The 9585-nt window shown below is 37.1% G+C and overlaps 1 pseudogene; it reads right to left on the bottom strand.

Annotated features, from left to right (window-relative positions):
* LOC103129515 (glutamate receptor ionotropic, kainate 2-like) overlaps positions 1-9585 on the bottom strand; it is a 293278-nt pseudogene that overhangs the window by 157088 nt on the left and 126605 nt on the right.

Raw genomic sequence — 9585 nt, 5'->3', positions numbered from 1 at the left:
ATCAAAGGCCATTTGCATACAAATCCACTCTCTCATTCGCACTCAAGCAGACCCATTAACACCCCATTGTAAGAAAGATGCAGGATGCAACCCAGGTCAAGCAGACCAAACAAATTGAGGTGTGATTTGCCCCCAACACTGCCGTGAGAGCAGGAACACGACCCCATTCTCAGTATTTGAAGGCATCTGTACATTAGTTGACCTATAATGTAACAAATATACTTTCCAACTCCTCAGAAACATTGGGCAAACACATTAAGTAGTGTAATTCACCTACAGCAACTGAAAAGATTCCCATGTTCACCTGTAATTTGTTTGTCACACTCCAATTAGGCAGTTCAAACGATCCTAGCAAACCATCTGCTGTAACTACAGGTAAATTAAAGGTCAAAGAGCCAGAATACATTACTAATTTCAAAACCACAATTAGGCCATTTGAATCAAGACATGTTAAGTTTTAAAACTAGCTTATTTTAAATTTATTTTCTCAACAGTGGGAATCCCCAGAACACCTGCTGTCACAGGCAAACACAGGCTTTGTTGCTGAGGTTTAGGCAGAAATTGATGCTTATCATTCATGAAGTACAGGATGGTAGAAATTCAAAATAAATAGTTAAAAATCTCATGGAATATGCTCTTTCTTGGAGAGATGTCCTGAATTCAGTATTAGCATTAGAACAAAAGCAGCCAGAGGATGAACTCCTTAGGAGACAGTTTATGGGTGACCTTATCATTAAATTTTAATGGCTGCATAAACACAGGAACTGCATGATATTGAACAAGCTGATAAGATGACCATGCTGTCAGAAAGTCAAACTTCTCTTCACAGGAATAAGACTAGGCTGTCATGAAGTTGTTGATGTGATGAGAATGAATGCAGTAAGACCAGTGGCGCAACTGCACATTATTCAGGTTGGATGCGAAAACATAAATTGGTGCCCCCCCCTGAGGGAAGGAACTTCAAGGTGAAGGACCGACGCGGGGTCACCCTGGACAGGTTGCCAGTCTGTTGCAGGGCAACACAGAGACAGACAGGACAAACAACCGTGCGCACACACCTAGGGAGAATTTAGAGAAACCAATTAACCTGACAGTCATGGTTTTGTACTGTGGAAGGAAGTCGGAGTACCCAGAGAGAACCCACCATGCACAGGGAGAACATGCAAACTCCATGCAGAAAGACCTGGGGCTGGGAATTGAACCCAGAACCTTCTAGCTACAAGGCAACAGCTCTACCAACTGCACCACTGTGCAGCCCCCATAACAAAGCATCTGTAGTTTTTTGGTTCCTTTGACAAAAGAGTGTACGTCAATGCTATTGGTGTGTTTTTCAGAATTCTGAATATATCTGAAGCAAAAGATTAAGTGGTGACAGGCAGTCTTTTTGGTTATAATTTCATTCCAAATAATACAGCTCCTGATGAGTTGATTGCAAAGGTCCTAGAAGGATTAAGATCACTATCTGAGGAGATAAATGAAAATTCTGGTGTGTCCCCTTATGTCTTCATTTGAGCCTGGTTTTGTGATTACTTGTGTGTAAGGGTTGTATTAAAGGGTAATTGTTAATTTACATACCAAGTTTACTGTCAACATGTTCCTCAGGTTTATTCTTATAGCATTAAGGATATTACTGCTCTAATACGTATTTTTCTAGTGATCATAAATGATCAACAGGGTGGATTGGAGTATAAGAGAATGTTTTGTTGGCTTCACACAGGTTTTCCTGCTTTCACACCCCACAGCCAAATGGTAATGCTACAGATGCCCATTGTTTCCCAGTCCACAGGTTGCTTGCCCAATCTGCAGTCACATCATGTATGGTTTCTCCCTCTGTACAGACATTTTAAGAACAGTCAAGAACTGTAGGATCAGCTTCTTTACTGTTTTTACTATTATTCACAAAAGTAGTTTGGAAAGTGGCAGAATAATAGCTGTGCATAGTTGTGACTAAACACTTAAGAAGCAAATGGGAAAAGGAAGCATCATGTAACGCAGATGATTGGTGAACCTGAAAGCAATCGCAGAAAGCCAGAGAAAGACCAAGACATCACACATTTCTGCAGAAGTACAAACCAGGCTCTAACATGTAAAGCATTTCAGCATTTTGGATGTGGAGTTGGAGCAATGTTTCACAGATGAATTGGAAAAAAATCAGCAAAATGTACTGATGGGAAGGCTGAAGCTCCAGCACAGGTTTTATTTTTTTTATCCTGGTTGTTAGCTGTGAACAATGGGGCATTGTGGAACTTTTAGTGTGAGCACTATGTACCCTTCTAAGGATTCTTCTGGAGGGTCATCAGTAGCAGAAATTATCATTTACACAATATAAAACTATTATGCATAAAATATGACCTTCTGACTCTGAGCTTAGTATGTGTAGTTTGAAATGTCTGATTTGAAAATAGTTTTTACAAAGCTGCTTAGCTGCCACCTCTTTCTTACAAACCCTGTGTGACTACCTTGGCTCCCAATGTAAATAATTAATGGCTGCTTAGAACAGGAAGGCAAGAATAAACATTTTGGAAGCTGTTACAGATGCTTACATCTCACTTTAGAATCTGTTAAAATGGGTTTCTGCAGATCAAAGCTTGCAAAAACTGGAGATTAAAAACCAGCCTTGAAATTTTATATTAATTCATCTGTATGTCTCTATTCATTTGGAGATGCATCAGAAATCTCCAAATATGGAAGCCAGTTATATCCAGTAAGGGATTCACAGAAAGTGACAAGATGTCTGAAAACATAAATCAAAAAAATAAAATAAAAATAAAGTAGAGGAAAGTAGTTTGCACATTCACTCTAACTTTCATGTGTTTAACCCTCATCACATCCCATGAACAACATCAATAATTATGGAAGTTAAAAAACATATCAGAATACTATACGTCACATATAGTTTTTGAGAAATAATGATCTTTTTCATGAACAAACTACAATGTCTGGACAGTTTTAGTTTAGTTAAGCTAACTGAGCTAACGCAACTTTTGTTCAAGTGTTGGTCTAACCAATTAGAATGTCTGGTATTAAAGAATTAACTCTGAATAGTTCATTATGTGAATAACAGAGTTATCCCACTTTTTTCCTGTGTGTATAAAAACATTCTACAGTGCCATCACATCAGATTTTCACATGAATGTGAAAACATTAACTCACAAAGTTGAAAGACACGGGTTTAATTTCACATAGGAAAGATGGGGTTTAAGTTTATTTAACAATAAACACATTTTATTCTGTTTGGGGTAAATTGGGTCAAATAGATATGCATTCATATTTTTATTTGTAACAGTTCTGAAAAAAAAAGCATGTATGATCCTCCTTCAATTTCACAAACAGGCACTATTTTGCTTTTGTGTATCACACAAAATCCATAAGAAATGGATTAGTTTGTTCAGGTATGAAGACTAACAGACCAAATGATCTCTGATGTCACTAAAAGCTTAGGAGGTTTTGTGAGATGAGATGATTAACATGTGTTTTAGCTAGAATTTTTATGTAGAGACTGAGCACATTCTGACTTCAGGTCACATACACACACAATGTTCACACTGATCATTGACTAATTACACTCACTCTGGTACACAGATTGACTGTTTTTTCTTTGTCCAACTCATATTAATTATGTATTTGAAGACTGAAGATTTACACACACACAAATCAGAAAATACATAACCTTCTCAAGACCCTCTTCTTTGAGACTAATAACATCAAGGTCGAAGTCTGTTCTCAGGCCATTGGTCCTGTTGAAAGAGATTCTTCCAGTCAAGCCATCCCAGTGTGCCTGCAGACAGAAGGAGTAAGACTCAGATCATCAGAGGAGACAACAACCCAGCAACATCAAGTCTACCTCTCTGCTATTGGTTTGATGTAAGCCTTGAAAGAAACATCCAAGAAATCTTCCTTTTCTCTGTTTGCATACAGTCTTTTCTGTTTCAGGGTGTCTAAACAGACTCCAAGTCTGTAACAGTGGGAAAGCAATTACCCTATCTTTACAGATATTTAGAGCCACAATAGAATACATTGTAGCATGAAAGTGATTCACAACAGAGATGACTTGGCAAATCATGACAGTTTCTACAGACAGGCAGAAATGCACTTCAGGGCCCATGTTTGAATCAGAGAGTGGGAGCAACAGATCTGGAAGTTCCTCTGTGAGCTACTCAAAACCTTTCTGACCCTACAGCGGGTGGCTCTGTGTCTGAGTGCCTCTTCATTTACAGAAGTGTTGTGGCATATCTGAGAATGTTTTACTTCAGTGGAGGTCATTGTAAATTTGTATTATGTACTAAAAAAAACATTCACTGTAAGTCACACGCTTATCCCTAGTGGGGTCGCGAATGGGTGCTGATGCCTATTTCCAGTGGTCAATGGGCGAGGGGTGTGTGTGTGTTACCCTGAACATGTTGCCAGTCTATTACATGTTTTTTCTGTCTCATTTTAGATATTTACATTTTCCTTATTTGGGATCATATTAGATGGTTTTATAGTATTTACTTTATTCACATGTTTGTTCTGTTTTCATTTGTTCATTTTTTGAAACTCCTAAGTTTGACAAAAACTCGTTTTAATATCAGACAAACAAGCTTGTGTAAATATAAAATGCAGTTTCTGTTGGGAACCAGGGTTTGGCTGTTTGTTGGGGATTTTCTGTTGTCTGCTGCTTCCCTCTTCATCCACTAAATGGTGCCAAGAGGCTGCACCATCTTGGAGGGCGTGCCTGCTGACTGATATCAATGCACCTGTGATCTATCACCTAATCATCTAGGAGTACATGAAGAGCAGGCTGCCAGTACTGCGACGTCTGAGTGTTTGCCAGTTATGGTACTCTGTGTACCTCTGAGCTTGCGCTGTATTTTTCTGAGATTACTTCTAGTAATATATTCCTGTTGCCTTTCCCTCAGGTGATTTCATTCATCATTTGAAAAAAGTAGCTTAATAGGAGTAATGGCCATCAAGCATTTATGATAGTTTTGACAATTTTTAAGCAAGTATAAAAAACACTTTTCATTTAGTCAACATTTCTGTATTAAAGATGTTTTTTATTGGTCTGGTGTAGTATTCTAATTTTTAAAGTCATGTTTGCATTAACTACAAGTAAAAACAATCATAATTAATAGAAATAAAAACTTTCAGTCTTTCACTTGTGTGTATTTAATCTACTGTATGTTATGTGTTTCACTTGGAAACACAAAATTGGAGGGTTGATGGTTTGATTCCCACTCTGTCTACCTCTGTTGTTGAGTCCTTGGGCAAGACAGTCACCTGCTTTACCTGCTGGTGCATGGCAGCCTTCCCTCTGTCAGATTGCCCAGGGCAGCTGTGGCTACTATCCAATAGCTTACCACCATCAGTATGTGAATGTGTGTGTGAATGCGTGTGTGAATGAGTGAATGATTAAATGTGGTGTGAAGTTTTTTGGGTTCTTCTACACTTGATAAAGCACTAGTACAGACCAAGTACCTACCATTTACCATAGATTTATGGACTGAATAGAGGAGGCAAGTATAAGCATTGACTTCAATATATTCCTTTTTCAGTAAATGAATTAGTTTGTAGAACAGTTTCTTTATATTATCAACCAATCAATCAGTGGAAACTACAGATTATTCTGTTTGTCTTTTGTAGCTCTTCTGAATTCCTGCATTAACTTATTCACTTAAAGTGTCTTGTATAAAGGTTGATATTACATTGCACAATTAAAAGACATTAAAATGTTAATGTAGTAGTGATAATTGCCTTTATCACTATGGTCTTAACACAAAAATAAAAACACCAGAGGAAATGGGAAAGGACTGTGAGAAGAAGTTGAGTTCTGGATGAGAGGAAACGGTGGGACTAACATGACTTGATCTCATTGTGTGCTCTTCTAGTTGTCATTTTGTGGGTGCATCTCAATAACATGGACCAGATGTTATAAAGCAGTAAATACTGCAGATTAAGGCTTGCCTTTTCAGAAAAAAAGATATCTTGTTTGGCCAGATTGAATAAAATTGAATTTCCATATAAACAAACATCAAATGTTTGTATTTCCCATTTCCCCATCTTCACTTGGTCATCCTGATTACATTCCAACTTTGTCTGCTTTTCTGAGAGAATGTGTTTTCTGTGTGATGGTGCAGAGTATACAGAGGATTGTAGTTAAATGTCGAACATGTAGACTAGGATCTACCTCTTTGATGAGGGCCATGAAGCGCGCTCCAAAGCGCCAAGGCTTGTGTCGGTTGCACTGTAATGAACTGACGGTGATCTGCTGAGACTGCTGCACAGCCACGGCCACCACATGCACGGCGTCGTACATCAGCGCGGCATCCGTCTACAAACCAAGACACGGGGGAAACAGAAGGTCATCACCATAGAGCACAGCTCTAAGTACATGAGTAAGGCAGCTGGCATGAAATCTGTGTACAGACAAGAAAATATTAGTAGCTTCATATCTAAATCAAAGACTTTACTTCAACACTCACATGGCACTGTCTTTACAGCTTTAGCATGGAGAAGGTCACAAATCTATGTTGCAATGATGGTCCTATACTAATAATTTAATTGAATGTGTTTCAGCACAGTAATGACTTTGTTAGGTTAGCACTGGTTTACAGGTTTTCACTCATTCTCAGTATTTTCTTACAAACAGCCAGATATTTTTTGTAATCATTTAGTTATTTTTAGTAATGATCCCAAAGCCTTATTTTTTGTATCAAATAGTTCCAGTACTATGCTAGTGATAGTGTTTATATTCCTCCAGACAGTCATATGAGTATATGACTGTCTGGAGGAATATAAACACTATCATCGATAGTGGCCGATTATTGGAGATATTATCAATCTCCAATAATCTGGTGCCAAGTATTGGTTGGATATAAGGACAGCACTGGAAGTTAAGTGGAAACTCATGGACACCAACTACCAATTAAAATGTTGTGAGCTCCATGTTTAAAACCTTTGTGCTACTGCGACTTACCCTGCTTGATTGAAGAGGAAAAACTGTAAATACTCTCAGCTTTATTATTAAAATTGAATACCAAAAATATGTTCTTTGTTGCTTCTCTTTGTTTTGATAACCACTGTCACACTTTAGTCCATGGGAGTCCAGCTCCCTTCCTAAGGGGTTGAATGATGCTAGTTTTAAATGCCTCTTCTCCATCATAACTGATTCAAACAGTCCAACTGTCTCCTCAGCAAGTCATATTTCCAAAGAGGTTCTGCAAATTAACCATCATTTTATTCAGCTGTGTTTAACCAGGGAAAAAACTAAAAGATGTTGGATACCGATCATTGAGGACTGACTCTGGACCACTGATTAGATGAAGGCATAGACTTCTGCTCACAGTCACTCTCCTCAACTCTTCAGGTTCATAAAATAACCATCAGTGTGCAGTTCAATAGCATACTGCTCCTTTTAATATTGCAAAACGGCTCTTTATCCTATTTTTACTGTTTGACATTGTTTGTTCAGATATTAACTGAATAAACTTCCTTCAGTCATCTATAATTTTCTTTCTTACCTCAAAATTGTATACCACTTTGTGTTGATCTTTCCCATTAAATCCCAATGAAATGTATTCTATAGGTAACAAGCAATTCAATTAAGTTTATCCAACTTAATTTATTAAGTTTAACCAATTCAACATATTATAATCATCCAACTCAATTTGTTATTTTTTTTAACAAATGTATTAAGCATGTTTAAGATAACAGATTTAAGTCAGTCTTACTCAAATCAGTTAGTTTACTTCAAAAAATGGTAAATGGACTGAACTTATATAGAGCTTTTCCAGTCATTTGACCATTCAAAGTACTACAACGTACACTAGAGTCACATTCACACACCGATATCCACATTGACATGTGACAGGAGGAAGCTGGAATCGAACCTAAAACCTTCTGATCACAAGACGACTACTCTACCCACAGAGCCACAGTCGCTTACCTGGGAAGCTTGAGTCATGGTGCCAGACGTAGGATACAAATATGGTATCGAACTTAATTATTTCCAGTAAAGTCAAAGTAAAAAGGTCATTTACAGAAAAGATTTGTAACTTTTAAGTAAGAGTGTATTTACTCTTACTTACAATTATAAGTAAATAGAGTATTAGACTGCAAACTAAGAAGTTTGCAGCCCAAAATATGTAGTTTGGAGCTAATTAAAAGTTTGAGTTGACTTTCTGTAGAATTAAGTCAAAGAGATTTTAAATCTTTATTAGAACAAAATAAATTATTTGAGTACCACTGACTTAAATTTGTCCTGTTGAACCCCCTTATGAATTAAGTTATAAAAACTTAGCAAATTGAGATGGAAGGACTTAGTGAATCGAGTTGGATGATCAGAATAAATTTAGTTGATCAGACATAGGATACAAAACTGGCATTGAACTCAATTCTTTTAAGTCAAAGTGGAAAGTTCCTTTAGGTTAAAGATTTGTAAGTTTTGAGTTAAATGAACACAAAAAAGTAAGTTGTCATAGCAAAAGCAAAAAGAATTAAGTGAAATTAATGTAAATAATACATATGAATATGTAAATAATGTAAATTACTGTAAATAATGAGCTGCAGTCCAAATACACTTTTTAGAGTGTAGTGTATTTCAAATTGCCATTAGTTATGAATGAGTGTGTGCATTGTTGTTTGCTCTGTATATCTCTGTGTTGCCATGTGATGGACTGTGACCTGAACGCCTCCCGCCAACTGAATGTTAAAGATACGGAGATAGGCACCAGCTTATGGATGTTAATTAATTCATGAATGGATTGTTTAAGTTCAGATTTCTTAAATTTGAAGTGCTAGATGCACTTTGATGTCAGAAATTCACCTAATGCAACAAACCTACAGTATACTTCTGTTGTAAAATAATTTTTTTTTCCAGTTGGTAAATCAATCAATGCAACTAATCTGTATAATGATGAATGAGGGTTCACATTCTAGTATGTTAGATAGATTTTTGTCCATGATGCTAAGTCCAAGAGTATGTTTTCGGCAACTAAGTTTGCTTAACTCACTTTTGATTATATTTCATGTTTTAGGGCACAGCTGCAACAAATTAGTGTTGGACTAACGCATTTTCTCAAAGTCAATAACAGTGTGTGAACTGTATTATTTACTGTAACAAAGAAAAAGGCTCCCCTGTGAAGCTTGATATTCAAAGACAAACACCTTCCAGCCTCTCTGTGTGTTGCCAGAATTCACTGTTTTAATCTGTGTTGATATATTTATATGTTTAAGTCTTGACAGTTAACAGTCGGCCCAAACCGAGCTGTCAGAGAACTGCCAGTCATTCACGCTTCATGAAAGAAGCCTGTAATTTTACAGATCCTCATAAATAAATATATACATAAAACAAATTGAATTAGTGTTTATCTCGCTTGATTGAAAAGTAATCAACACAGCTCTCCACAGATGTTGGATATAAATTGTGCCTCAGGTTGTAGGAGAAAGCATTGTCCTTTCGGAAGGAAACAAGCTCAAGCCATCAATTTTTCCCAATTGGAGACCTGAATCTAGGACAGTCTAAGGTCTGAGAACCAGTAAGGCTGTTTGTATGTGTGCACATGGCTTGTGTGAAAACGTTGGATTATTCAGCCTGAAATGTGGCAG

This window comes from Poecilia formosa, unplaced genomic scaffold (genome assembly GCF_000485575.1).
Source record: "Poecilia formosa unplaced genomic scaffold, Poecilia_formosa-5.1.2 Scaffold552, whole genome shotgun sequence".
In the NCBI taxonomy this organism is placed as follows: Eukaryota; Metazoa; Chordata; class Actinopteri; order Cyprinodontiformes; family Poeciliidae; genus Poecilia; species Poecilia formosa.
The sequence above is the reverse complement of the archived record's forward strand: the minus strand, read 5'-3'. Positions and strand labels throughout refer to the sequence as shown.